The 14,355-nt window shown below is 38.5% G+C and overlaps 1 protein-coding gene across 6 annotated transcripts in view; it reads right to left on the bottom strand.

Moving 5' to 3' along the window:
• Positions 1–14,355, bottom strand: part of C4H4orf50 (chromosome 4 C4orf50 homolog) — a 79,579-nt gene that overhangs the window by 10,068 nt on the left and 55,156 nt on the right. For 4 of the 6 annotated variants that reach the window (XR_003398195.1, XR_003398193.1, XR_003398190.1 and 1 more), the window contains one exon: positions 12,295–12,471. The exons of 1 other annotated variant lie outside the window; for it this stretch is intronic. The gene's annotated coding sequence lies outside the window, so the exon portion shown is untranslated. Of the gene's footprint in view, positions 1–7,203; positions 7,261–12,294; positions 12,472–14,355 lie in introns of those variants that run through there. One more of the 6 variants, XR_003398192.1, reaches the window with a different exon arrangement.

Raw genomic sequence — 14,355 nt, 5'->3', positions numbered from 1 at the left:
GGGGGTGGGGGGTGGGGTGTGTGTTCCCTTTTAAACATACCTGTATAGACATACAAATGCAAAGAAAGCAAGAAAACTTAAAAAGACACTAATTTTGTATCTTCATGTTGGCTAAATTGAACAGGATTTATTTTTCTATTACCACAAACCTCTATATGCAGGTCAGCAGGCTTATATAACAGTGATGCATCTGGCTCTCTGTCCCAAATAAGTAAGACAGAATACACTGTGACTGCTACGTAACCTTGTGCGCTGTTCATCAAATACTCATATCCATCTTTTTTCACTATTAAAGGAGACACACTGAAATCTCAGTCTTCAATTTTCCAAAGACCTGTAATTGTTAGATGTACTCAGCCTGGTGCTTATGATCAGATACACTGGATCATTTTCATGAGGTGTTTTTGTGTTTTTTTTTTTTAAATCACTAGTGCTGATCCATTCAGGTGCAGTTTTGTTTTGTTTCTGGAAAGAAAATATTTTGAGATAATTCACGTTAGTTGTATTTTAATATACTGTTTTAAGTTCAGTTGGTAACTTGTGAGTTCACTCCACATTTTTTTACTACTTCTACTTGCTCTGCCTTTTTCTTTGACTATTTTTCCATTATGTCACACATCCACCAGTCATCCCTGTGAAATGGCCATACCAATGGTCAGGGACTTCATACATGTCTACAGGACACAGCATGGAGGAGACTCTATCCAGACTTGGGTGTTGTGAAAGCCTTCTCTCAAATAAAACTCTGCCAAGGTATTGTGAAGGGAAGGGGACATGAATCAATAGCACATGCCCAGCTCTCACACTGAAATTAAGTATGCATAGATCCATGACATGCACTCATACTTGACAGCAACATTTGACCTACTACACTAGGCACCATAATGTGTTTTATTCAGGTATCAAATGCATGTAGACATCTATGCAAATCCCAGTTCTACATCAAGAAGGTAACTCTAACTTGTAACTCCAGCCTCCAGCTAGCATGGAAATGAAATCAATGATTTTCTATAAATATTGTTAAATGCAAGGTGATGCACTAGGAACAAGGCATGCAGCCCATGGTTGCAGAATGGCATACCATGTCCAGAACAACATCAAAGAAAGATCAGAAGCTCTCCTAGCCATCAAGTCAGCATGACCAACAAGAACAAACCAGAAAGACCAAGCAGGACTTGGCATGTAAACCAGCAGGCTGATGGACAGACCAGCCTTTGACATCTCTCAGAACTACCTATGTTGAGTAGCATATGTGAAGGAGGATTTCCCTGAGTTTGAGACTTTTTAGAATAAACAATCCATTCTGTAGGTATGGCTTCACATTTCTTGCATATGATTCCATTTTTACTATAAATCAAAATATTGACACTAGGTCAGGACAATAATTTGATACCAAGTTCACCAAAACCAATGGTATTATCTGCGGAAGTATAGCTCTAAAACTTCCAAAATTCACATCTGCAATAATGTCCAAGAGCACAGCCCATTAGGCTCATCCACAGAGCAGGCACATCCTCTGAGAAATGTTATGCTCCGTTAATATATGCAGTGCTATACTAAGCCCAGTTAATCAACACTGTCTATTCTGAAAGGAGGAAAAAAATTCTGTATGTCTATCACACTCCATCAGCTTTCCCCACTCACTTTAAGCAATTAGTTTCAAAGACTTCCTGACTAAATTTACATAAAATACATCCTTCCCACTTATATCTTGTTAATGCATTTGACTATAATTTTATAAGGAGTTGTTGGAGATCACCAGTGGCAGACAGGTATCAGAGATGACACTCTGCCTTGAGCACACAGTTGCAGGAATTTATGAGGACAGCAATTTCCTGGATCACCTCATCACCTTCAGTGGACTTACACGCCTGCGGACCAAGAATGCTAATTTAGTGTCTGAGATCTCCTGGGTCTGTTTGCAGAGAGAAGGTTATGGATGCAGATAACCTCTACATTTTTAGGCTCTGCGTTGAATAGACAGATGAGCAAAGAACAACTATCAATGGACATAAAGCTGCAGCAAGACTCTCTGGAAAACCTCTGGAACAGGGAACTTCAATCACTTCCAAGGGGAGAAGCAGGTGTAATGATCTGTCTGAATAAGATTTGAGGGGCAGGCTACTTATGGCCAAAATGTTTGGTTGCTTGGGTTCTTTAGCCAGGACTTCAACTGGTGTAACTTCATGAGCTAGCTCAGTTCTAGACTGATGGCTTAAGCAGGTGGTGATGTGCTTGTGGCTTTCAGTTAACAACTTGGTCTTGCAAATCCTCCTGACACAGATCTGTTCAAGAGTGTTGGAATGGGAACAGCGTATTCAGGAGGCTTACAAGATTAAGCCCAAAGTATGAGGACACAACAGTACTGTTGGCAATAAGCTACTGCAAACAGTTGCATAAGCTGAAGAAAAGCAAGAGCAATAGTTCCAAGCGTCTGCTTTTAGCATTATATTTACAGCTTTTCCCTGACTGTGCATATATTAAGCAGATTGCAAACTTGTAGTGAGTGGAGGGAACAATCTGGCTATTTATAAGGCAGTTAACCTTTAGAAATGACCTTTGTTTTAACATTAAACTGGTCTGCTTCATGTTCAGAGGATCAGCGTTTCCATCACTTGGAAAAATGAGAAAATATTCCATAACTACCTGTGAAGATAGCCAGAAAAATTTCAGCCTTGAACTCTGAAAGATCTTGGCTGATACAGACTGTATAAAGATGGAGTCAATGCAATCCCAGGACTGTGACAAAGCACAGACAAGTGACAGAGTGAAAAGACTCCAGAGTACATGCCAGGCTGGGAGAGAAAAACATTTTTCTGAAGTATTTTTCTGACACGATGACTTTTTACTGTGGAGTATTCCCAATGACTTTCTTCTAATCAAAACAAACATACCACACCTATCTTTGTTCAAAAGTTACCTGCCAGTATCAGCTAACAGCCGCACTCCTCAGCTGTATCATTGATCTAGTATTAAGCTGGGACCAAAAATCTAGGAACAATGGTTGGTGTGACACCATTTTTCTGACCTTACTTCAGTGTTTTCTTGTTTCCAGGGCAACTCACAAAGCTCATGCAAGAAAATCCCTGTCACAATTGAAAAAAATAGATTTTTATTTTTAGATTTAGTTAACCCATCCATCAAGAAAAGGAAATTAAATCAAATGAGCTGCAGTAACACTGCCGCAGGATAAACACAATGTTGTCATTGACTATAGCTGTGGAAACAATTAACTGAAAGTACAAGACACTGTTGTTTACAGAGGTCCTGGGCTGATTTACTCAGGTTAATTTTATCTTAGCAAGTGATTTCATAAAAATATTTAAACCATATTGTGAATACTATACCCTCATTGTGCCTTCTTTAATTTGTTTTGTTGATTTAAAATTAACTTTCTGATAAAAGATGTTGGAGCCAGAATCTGCCTTCCATTTGCCTTCAAAGACACAAAACCAGTGAAGCAACCTTTAGTTTTCTCCCGGAAGAACATATGATGGTCCCAAATTGCATACTAACCCCATGAATTATTCAAAATCACAGCAGGTAACAACAAACATTTTGTTAGGCATAATGATACAGCATAAACATGAAAAACCATAGAAGGAGTATAACTAACAAATAGAAAAGAAGAGTTCAATTAAACAGCAATTACATTATTCTTATGCACTTCATTGGTGGATGGCTCATGCCACTAACCCTAGTCTCCAGCAGTGCAGAACCACTCTAGCCCCAGAAGACACAAATCTTCAAAGATTCCCTCTTGCTCCATGGAAGAAAAACCTAGAGGTTTATAAGGGAGGCCAACTACATCCAGTCCCACTTCACTTCAGCATACAGGAGAGAAGAGACAAGTCTCCATCTGCTTCCTGTTTGCTTGTTCTCATTGGGAATATCTGGAATTTGAGGCAGGCCACACTCCTCTCCCTCCAGCATATTTGCCACGTATAATTTTGCCCCAACTAACTAGGATTCACTGCATTATACTCATTACCATCATTAATCCCAGCCCTATTTTCTAAATGTGAAAAATGAGGTTTGGAAATTACAAAACATGCCCCCTGTCATTCAGCAAAACATGACTTCATGGGACTAATTACCTCTTCTACACTGCTGTCTGACTCAGCATAATGTAAGGTATGTTCTAATGATGTATCTGGAAGAAAGGAAAAAATTCAATTCCAACACAGTAACAGAGATTATTGGAATTGAGGCTTAATGTTTTCATGGTCTGAATTGTTTACATAGCAATTGTACAAAGAGAGATTGTTCAGAAAAGAAAGTGAAGGGAAAAAATTACACATTTCCAGAAAATTAGTGAAGGTCAGTCATTCAGCAAAATACGGATTCCATGCTTCCTCTATCACATAAAATATATCACAAAATAATATAATTTAGGAAGTCATGGTGCATGTCTCTTTAAAAAAGAGTTGCACTGTTTATGAGAAGAAAATTCAACTCAAAGAAGAAAAATAAAAATATAAATACCTGCTGCAGTGCTCTTTAATGATAACAGATGACCTTCTCCTTTGACTGAAGGCCTCATGTTGGAGGTAATGCATCTAATGTATTACCAGCTATACCTCATTCATTTCCAATTTACATTTTGTATCTCCCCAGATAATCATTATTTAGCAATACAGAAAAGACAATTCAAATCTTCCTTATACCCAGAAGTCATTTTATTCTAAGTGATATGAATTAAGGGATGTTGGCAAGCTCACAGGGAAAAATAGATCTTCACTGAAAGCATGAACTAATTTTTAAATAAAACGGTTCATTCACCCTTATTTCTTTCCACCCTTCCTCACTCCATTATAAATAGATTTTCGTGTGATATCTTTGGAAGATTCATCAACAGCGCTGGGATGGACCAGTTCAACTGGTGTGTTCCTCCGACAGAGAGCAGCTCCACAGTCTGCATCCTCTTTCATGGCTCACATCTGTGTGGAAGGCAGCTCTGAGGAAGAGAATGACTGTGCTCTCTCACCGTTCAAACCTCAAGCCAGCATGAAACTTACAGTACCAGAGACAAAAGTCAGTTCTCCATGCACTTTTTAGCCAAAAGAGCTGAAAGGAGATTGTCATGGCTAGTAACACAGACATTCTGTATCCCATACCTTTGCTTGAACATAAAAAGCTGCTGAGGATTATGTGGCTGATTATCCTGCAAATTCCACAGCCTTGAGCCTGAGAAAGGGCACCAAGCTCATAAAGAATGGCACAAGACAACTTCCAGGTACACTCACTTAGTTATCATTTCTTACGGAGGCATTTTCCCTTGCTTCAAAATATGGAAACCACTGCCTTTTGCGGAAACAAAAGGAAATACACACATTCCTCCAAACTTCCTCCATCACTGCAAAAGAGATATAAGCACAGAGTTGGACACTCAGTTAGCCATCTGATTTTGGTACTCAACTGCCCTGAGTATATGGGTGATGCCTATCCTCGTATCACTGTACTCTAAACCTTGAAATGCGCTCAGCAGTGCTTTGCCTGTGCTATCTTTTCCTATGACTAATACACACAGGAGATTCCCATATATTCAACGTATCAAGCCCACCTCTGACAGGAAGAAGAATAATGTGGATATTTTGCTGATCCAGCAAATCCTTGGTTACAGAAGGAACAAACAATAAGAATAAGAGTCAGAACCCATTTTATCAGCAGAGACTACACATCAGTGGGACCTATTGGGAGAATGTTTATTTCAATGAGTCTAATATTATTTGGTCTGCTCAAGTAATGACCATCTTGAGATACCTAGGTGGGTGTTTAGCTGCAAGGGTTAACTGCTCTACCTCTCTCACATCTTTCTGACAGCACATAGATTCAGAATTGAAACAAATAACAATGTGAGCAAATTACAAATACCAAACAGTTCCCTGTGTCCCATCAATGAGGGGGAAGCACCTTCTTTTTCAAGTTCTCTAATTACATCACAAAATTAGAATATTCCAATTTACTTAATTATTTCTGTCAAGGATTCAAAAGCAGCAACTGCTGTCTCATTAGCTGCTCTGCAGCTGTGTGAAATAACACAACAACCAGCTAATGCAAAAGCCATCTATAGCCCATGACCTGGAGGAGAGAGCGGGTAGAAGTTTGTGTCTGGCAGTTGTATGCTACATCTTCTACACTTTCCCTTTTCTCTAGAAGAGAGTGCATTTCACAGCCAAACCTTTTCGTTGGTTCTTGAGCACAAACAAAACCACCTTTGTACTGGGAATGAGGAAAGGAAAGCAATACAAATGGAAATGCTGATGCAGAATCTTTCTTTCCATTTTTCCCCCTGCAGAAATCTGCCAGAACAGCAGCAGGCTCTTGCAGGGAGCAGGCTGACAGTCTCAACAAAGCAAGTCACAAAACTGATTTGGCTTTTCAGGGCCAGACAAAAAGGAAAAGAGCTGGGACCTTTCTAAAGCAATGAGAGATTTCCTTTGTAGGGCTGAAGGCTGAAGGAAGGCTCAAGAGAGACTACAACTTTAACTCTTTCTTTTATTTCACCGGTTTAGGATTTAGTGCTATTTCACTGGCTTAGCCAGCAACTTCAATTGGTAGCTCAGTTGAGCTGTGACTACAGGAGTATTTTTAGGCTTTGTTTCCAATGGAAACGCATCGTTCACCACTACTGTGCCTCTCTGTATCTGCATTCCTGCATTGCTTTTGAACCCAGTGGCCATATTTAACTAAAACCAACTTAAGGAAAAAGCCTTAAACTTTCTACAAGTTTCCAGGAACTCAGAGTCCTGGAAAAAGAAAGCAACTCCTACAATAAGCTTCCTCACTATAGAAAAAACTACACAGGTTAGGATTTTTCCCCCTATAGAGTTCATGTGGGTCCTCTGTGTATCAGAATGCTGCAAAGCTTCAACTGGGGCTCAAGCCCCTGGAGTAACTGTCAGAAATATTCAACCGACGGACAAATCCAGTTCAGAAATTCACTGCTTCTTCCCACTTACAACTACTCATTACTTTATCATCAGGACAGGTCCCCATGACAGACCCGCACTAGCATTTAATGATGCCTGTTACCTAACCCCTGTGCAATCTAGATTTCTCTCCTGCAAGATGAAGTGTCTACTCCCCACTAGCACGGGGCTGTGTGCTCCAACAACTGTATTCAACAACGTGGACTTACTTCAGCTTCACAGAAACCACCTTTTCTTGTTTTTCAAAATATTCAAATACATGCATCCCTGAGAGCAGGTTCACACATGGGTTCCATACCAGACTGTCTTTTGACAGTGTGACTGCAGACTGCAACAAATGAACATCATGTATGGCATAATTCACGGCCTTTCTATTTCCCAGAATAGCACCTCTGTAATTACTAACCTGATCCACACGAAATAAGGTTTGAGTGCCAGCCTTTCTCATACTCCACAAACCAAGGGCCTAATCCACATGGGACTAAGTGCTCATTCAATGGATCCAGGCATTATATTAATCAGGGTGTTGGTTGCAAGCACCCCTCCATTATTTTACTTATCTAGATATCCAGATCCTTCACTGTCTTTACATTGGTAATGCAAAGTTACTATAGCAACCTCTGTGACCTGCATAATCAAGATAGCAGCGGAGAGCTGATAACTGAACTAAGGTATTTATAGCCTTGAATAGGAAGCTTTAAAGACTGAAGTTTAATGGTCTATAAAATTCATATATACTCTACCCATGATGTTACATTTATTCCATTTCATATCCTTTTCCAAATACATTTATCTTTAAATGCTGGAGTACATGATACAATATATTAAGACAACACTATTTAAACTTGCTGTTTATTTTCTGTTTTCAGTTTAACACAAAATTAAACTACTTTATAAAAATCAAAGACTAACGTACATTTTACAGTATGGTTGACCAATTATTAGCATCTTGTAGAAGCTAGAGTTCTTAACTAGATTTGCAGATTTGTCCTTTTCCACAATATCTAAAATAAGCAAATTGAGAACTAGTTAGACAGCTTATGGAATATTAAACACAGAGATCACATTCTCCTTCAATTTGCTTTTTATTTTCCTGTACTCAACAGGTTCTTTTTAAGAAGTCACTTTCACTCAACTAGAGACTTGCTTGCCCACAGTCTACTACAAGCTCATAACAGATGAACATAAATTTAAAAGGTTGCTTGACAGCTCTTTAGCAGACAGAAGATGACATTGCTCCGGAATCCAGGGCCAGATGAAAGTTTCTCACACAACCAGGATGGTGACATAAAGGACATGTACATGGATGGAACTGAAAGAATTTATTTTTCCCTTGCCCTTGCCCTTGCCCTTCCCTGCCATTACAATGCAGGTTCAGCTACTGTAACAATCTCAGGCAGCAAGCATAGTTTTAGTCTGTGTTTCCTTCACTACTACTAAACAAACTGCCCGAATGTGCACACATGATCATGTATCAGAAAGGCATGGGTAGCTCTATCGCACTTTTAACTGCTTCAGGTCCAGGACAGGCAAGAAATTCTCATTCTGAGTTATCATGCAAGCAAAAGAGACAAAACAGTGGGCCTTCAAGTGAGACTTAAGTAGCATATAAGTAATATGGTGACCTTCCAGGCAGTCACAATATTCTATCTCCACAAGACAGCAAGTAAATGTTCTTTGTTCTCTCTCAGGCAAGTTCCTTTTCTACTTTTTTTTTTTTTTATATATATATATGTCATGCTAATATAATTCTTCTCTGAGACAGCCCTTTCTCCCAAAGGCAGGAGGATTACTTTTCTATTTTCAGGAAGGAGGGAAACTGAGCTTCAAAATACAGTACCTCAAAGCCATACACTATAAAAAAACCCACCAGTGTCAGTGATGGGGATGAACTAAATCAACTATAAGAATCTTCTATCAATGAAGTCTTGACACAAAATTCAGAAGCTTTCTTGCCCTTGGAGTCTCATAAAACAGACAGTGGCTTAAGGGATTCTTGGAATGAACAGCTCTGTCATCACATGGACAGTTAGATTTTTGGGGGGTTTTGTTGGTTACTTTTTTAGCTTTGATTGCTCACTGTGGGTGATTGAGCTAACAAAGAGCTTTTGTGTCTTCTGCATTTGGACTTTTCTCATTGCTTCTATTGCAATCTGCATAGGAAAGATACGCCCTCAGAAGTCCAGTGAAAAATTTGATTTTGTTAGTCCACAGACACTTTCCAGCAAAATCACTAATTTCAAGGATATTCTGTTAAGACTGGGGAAGGAAGAAACTGATTACATTGGGTCCATCCAGCTGCTTTTGCAGTATTGATAGAGTTCTACTTAATTCCAATCAACTTGCATAATTGACACCAACCCAAAATCCATCACTCCATGTGTCTAACTTGTAACATTTAGACTTACTTCCTTTTGGTATTTTTAAGGCTTTAGGCTCAGATTTTTTAAACTCACCTTTCTTAGCCTCCCAGCTATATTTAAATGGCCCGGTTTTTTAAAAGTGCTGAGTATGTCACACTGTCACAAAAGTCTGAATGGTGCTTAGGTTTTCTTGGTTGCAGTCTCACATGTCATGAGTTAATTTTCAGAAAGTCTTAGCCTGCACTTTTTGCAACACTCATATCAACCACCAAGGAAAATTCTTCCTATGCTCCTAGCATAACAGAAAGATGAGAAGAGGGTTTTTTTGTCCCATCACCATAGAATTCCCTTGTGCCTTTGAAAATTAACAAAATGAACATTACATCTCTCCAGCTATTATGATCATGCATGAGTTCTTATCACCTCTTTGCATCCTCCTGTGTTCTGAGTCTTTTATTTTAATTGACTCAAGGAAAGTTTTCATTAGAGAGGACAGCACACTGGCTAGAAATTAAAATATATGAACATCATTTCTGCAACTCTCCTTTGAATCCTAGCCCAAGTCTCTCATCTTTTGCAGGAAAGAGTCAAATGGTCTCTAAAAACAATGCAAAGACAAGGAAAAATATCCACAGATGTATCATAGTGTTGCCTAAAACTTTTAAAATTATTTTTGTGTTAGATTTTCACTTACTTTTGTTGATAAAACTAGCCTAAAATATCTTATCTAAAATATCTGTCTAAAAACATGTCTAGTAAAAGCCTCTAGTGGTGCAGAGACTGGGTTTTTGTCCATCGACAACTAGCAATGCTGACACCATCTGCATTTTAAGGGTGACTTTGTAAGTCACTCTTGAGTCTAATGTAGTATCTAAAGCACAAGAAAACTGGGTTCAGCTTGTTTCTTCTCCCCAGACTTCTTGGGAAATATTGGGGAAGTACTTGGCCTCTCTGTGTCTTAATTATCTCCTTGCAAAAGCAAGAACTACTCCAATGTTTAAACACCTGCTTAACCCCTCAGTCTATCTATACCTTGGTTAAATGTCTTTTGTTATTGAAGTTCATGAAATTTCATTACATGCTTAAAGATACACTTAGGCAGTTTTGCTGATATGGCACTACAGTGTACACAGTTTTTTCATCTCTATGGTAATATTAAAAATATTTTAAACTATATAAGAATGCATTTTAAGTTCATGAATCAAGTAATTATTTAGATGGATAAAATTATATTGCCTTGACTAGCATAAACAAGGAAGACATCCTTGTCTTGTCTAGATCAAGATTTATCTCCTTTTATTTTTTCAGAGTTGTCACCAAGATGAATACTGCCTGCAATTGTGTGAAATTAACAGCTTTCCCATTTTGATTTCAAACGTAAAAACAAAAAATAAAAAATCGAAAAAGCAAACAAGATTCTGTTTCAAATGAGTAAATTTGTGTTGTGTCTGTAATCCAACAAGCTGTCTGATGTTATTTTTGTGGCAACCTGTGGCAGCCTGTACCCTCCCCTGCACAGATACTATGCACTTAATGTGAGAGGCATGTCCAGGAATACTTAAATGAGAGGATCTCCTCTCTGGAGACAGAACAACAGCAAGAAAGCATGTTCATGCCTAAACATTAGTCACTCTGATCTGGGTAAAAAAATGAACTTTCGACCTAAATACTTGTTCATACATAAAAGTTACAATATCATATATATTCTTCCAAGATAAAGGGACCTGCCACAGCTCCTTGCTGAAGGGCTGGCTTGGTGTCTTTTCAAAAGCACTACAAAGCATTTCAAAACTTGAACCAATAGAAACATTTAAACAGTTATCATTACTTACTCATATCAGCCTGTGAATGCAGGGGTATATAACTGCAGGTATTTATTATTTCCATTTGCAGTCTAGGATGTGTCTGGGGTTGACTTATTGCTGAGGGATCTGGTGTAGTTGGGAACTGTCAGTGTTAGGTCAGTGGTTGGACTGGATGATCTTCAAGGTCTTTTCCAACCAAGATGATTCTGTGATAATGCAGAATTGCTCATGTCAGGGGGAAATCTCTGGCTAGCCAGTGCTGTTTAATGTTTTCCCAGCCAAACCCAAAGTCAAACCCAGATGTCACATCTTACTGACCAGGCATTTTTTTGTGAGGAAATCTGATCTTCTCACTCTTTTCTTTCATGCACTGCAGGAACCTGACTTTTAAAGACATTTAGATTACCATGGAAGGACCTGACCAAAATCTCTTTACCAGAGACACTCTCTGTCTAGCTGGTATTTTTCTCCACTCTTCACCAAGACAAGTCTGCCTCTTACCTTCATCAGAGAGACATCGTAACTTTCTTAAACAAGCTTCAGAAGATTCTCCAAACTTTGAACTCCCTGTATTTCTAACCCACAAGTCTTTTCATATTAATTTTCTTACATTTTCAAATAAACTTTGCCATATCTGAGTACTCCTTTATTGTGACTTTACTAACAGTTTTTCCATGTTACAGTGAATAAAACTAGTTCCTAATCAGGTGATCTGAGGTTGCTCTTTATCTCCCCACTCTGGTAGTCTTCTTATCCGTCTGTATCAAATCCAAATATCTCAGAGTTAACAGGGGCGGGAGGTTTGATTCTTAAAACTGAAAAAAACCCACCCTCAGCTCTCACTTTCCTTACAGCTAATCCTAGCTCCAACTCCATCTGCCATCACTTGGAACTTGCCTTTAACGAGGCACTGAAACTCTGTTCACCCAGCTACATGATACCTAGTCAGGAATGACAAACAGATGTTTCAGTTAAAAAAAAAAAAAAAAAAAAAAACATTAAACCTCTTTGTGCAGAATTACCTTAACGTATTACTGACCCTTTACAGGTTAGCTGGCATAAAAGTGTCTCCTTATTAGAACACGCCTATATTTAAATTAAAGCTGCTTCTGTAACAAAGACAAGAGCACGGATTCACAGAGATGTTCTAAGAATAAACATCAGCTTTAACTTTCACAAGAGTATAATTGCTACCTTACAAGAGCTGGCAACAGGCTTCTGCTTTTCCGAGCAAGACTGAGCTTCAAATCATGGGACTTCTCTCCTACAACTGCACTGGACGCTTGTCTTCTCAGGAACCAAGCCAGAAACACCAACAGTTTGAACACTGATTTGAAATGTACACAGAGAGTATGAGTTTTCTAAACCAGTCTGGAAAGAGAAGAAATATTAATTGTAAAATAAGTTTCTTACAGCCTTTTTAGCAATACTGCTGACTAGGTGATGTTTTCTGATAGAATACTAGACCAAGCTAGTAAATGAATACTAATCCTTTGACTTGAAAGGAGTTTTAGCTGACTGCAGCAGCAGAGATTGCAGTACCTTGTGTACCGTGTAATATTATATGTAATATGGGGTACATAAAATGAGATACAGAGGAGAAATACCATCAAGTTTTATTTTATTCTAGAACACTTAAGTTACACAGGAGTGTCAGACCATTTGTGAGTAATGCAGGTCGTCTTAAAGTCTTTATTCTCTACTTGTAATTATTTCGAAATTTTATATTTTTGGCAAAGTACTTCATGGCTTCACTACTCTAGATTTTGGCATCTGGACTCCTGCTGTAAAGGTTTCACTAAAGAGCATGAAATTGTTCATAAATTAAATCAGCTCTTTCATGCTAAAAATGATGGCTTCAAGCCTATGATCTCAATCTTTTAGGGAACTGAAAGTGTTAAATCACACTGAAGAAAACTTTTCACTTTCCTGTGAGAGAGAAACAATAATATCATGGACTTTAACAATTACCCTTGTCATAAAAATGTTTGTATTTAACAGTTCTTGAGAGAATCTTACTCCCTTCACTCCTTCCTGTAAAAGAGCAATTTGCATCTGTGACAATTTCACAAGACATAGAAAAAAAATATCTTGCCTGTTGTATTTTTTAATGGCAGCATCTAGCTCAGTAGTGTGGAGTGCTGGAACAGCCCCCTAGAGCAGAGATCAGGTGGAAGGGGCCAAAGGGATGAGATAAAATAATTTGTCATATGGCCATATGGTTTATGGCATTTCCATATTCTTTATCATGGTCCTATCACCTGCACATACAGTTGATGCATAGGTAGGAAGACAGATAAATGAACTGGTATCTGCAGTGGGGGAAGGTATGCTAATGAATTTCTAAGGACAGATGCAGGGAATTTACATGAGAAGCAAAGGGTCAGATGAGCATTTGTAGATCACAGAATGAATCAAATAATGGCAGATGATTAAGACATCTGGGAAAAAGGACATATAGGCAAAGCTGCATGGATGATGGTTCCACAGAATTTGTTTTGAATAATATTCAATATGAACTCTCAGTAGCTCAGAGAAATAAAAATAATCTCAGTGTACTTACAATGATAACTGCAAATGATACTGTTAAAGAACTCCATAACAGTCTCAGAAGCTCCCTCAGCATTCAGAGGCAACAATGAGCATGGAGAAGGCTAAACAGGAGTAACGCTACCAAGAGCAAACTGACCTAGTCTCACCCCACTGCTTACAACAACTAACTTGATGTCTTCTAGGGGCTCCCCAGGGGAACTACAAATCCCAGGAGAAGCTAATGTGTGTCTGAGAAAGTACATCACATACTGTGTACTGGAAACAAACCTTGGTGTGCCAGTAAAGCCACTGAGCAACCAACTGGCTAGGAAACACTGCTAAGCCCCTAAGAGAGTTTCGGAAAAACTTCCAGAAAAATAGATGTGCAATACCAAGTATTTGTATATAATACAAAAAGCTTGTTTCATGCTTTTTTACAGAACACAGCATTTGGTGTTTATTCTCTTACATTGCTTCTAAAAAGTGAAGAAAGTATGAGAGCATTAGAGGTATTCAGAGATCAGCACACCCATCTCTATCAAATTATGCAGTTCAGTGGTTGCTCCACATTAAATATTGATAGAATAAATAATGCCTTTCAACAAAGACTTGAGTTACTTTGGTACTTTTCTGAACTCATGGCAGACTTATGCAGTTCCTCATCTGGGTATAATTGTAGCAGAAAACAAAAACAGGTAAAAAGTTGATTTGAAAAACATGTTC

This window comes from Athene cunicularia (assembly GCF_003259725.1).
Source record: "Athene cunicularia isolate RWA chromosome 4 unlocalized genomic scaffold, athCun1 chr4_part1, whole genome shotgun sequence".
NCBI classification, from domain to species: domain Eukaryota; kingdom Metazoa; phylum Chordata; class Aves; order Strigiformes; family Strigidae; genus Athene; species Athene cunicularia.
The sequence above is the reverse complement of the archived record's forward strand: the minus strand, read 5'-3'. Positions and strand labels throughout refer to the sequence as shown.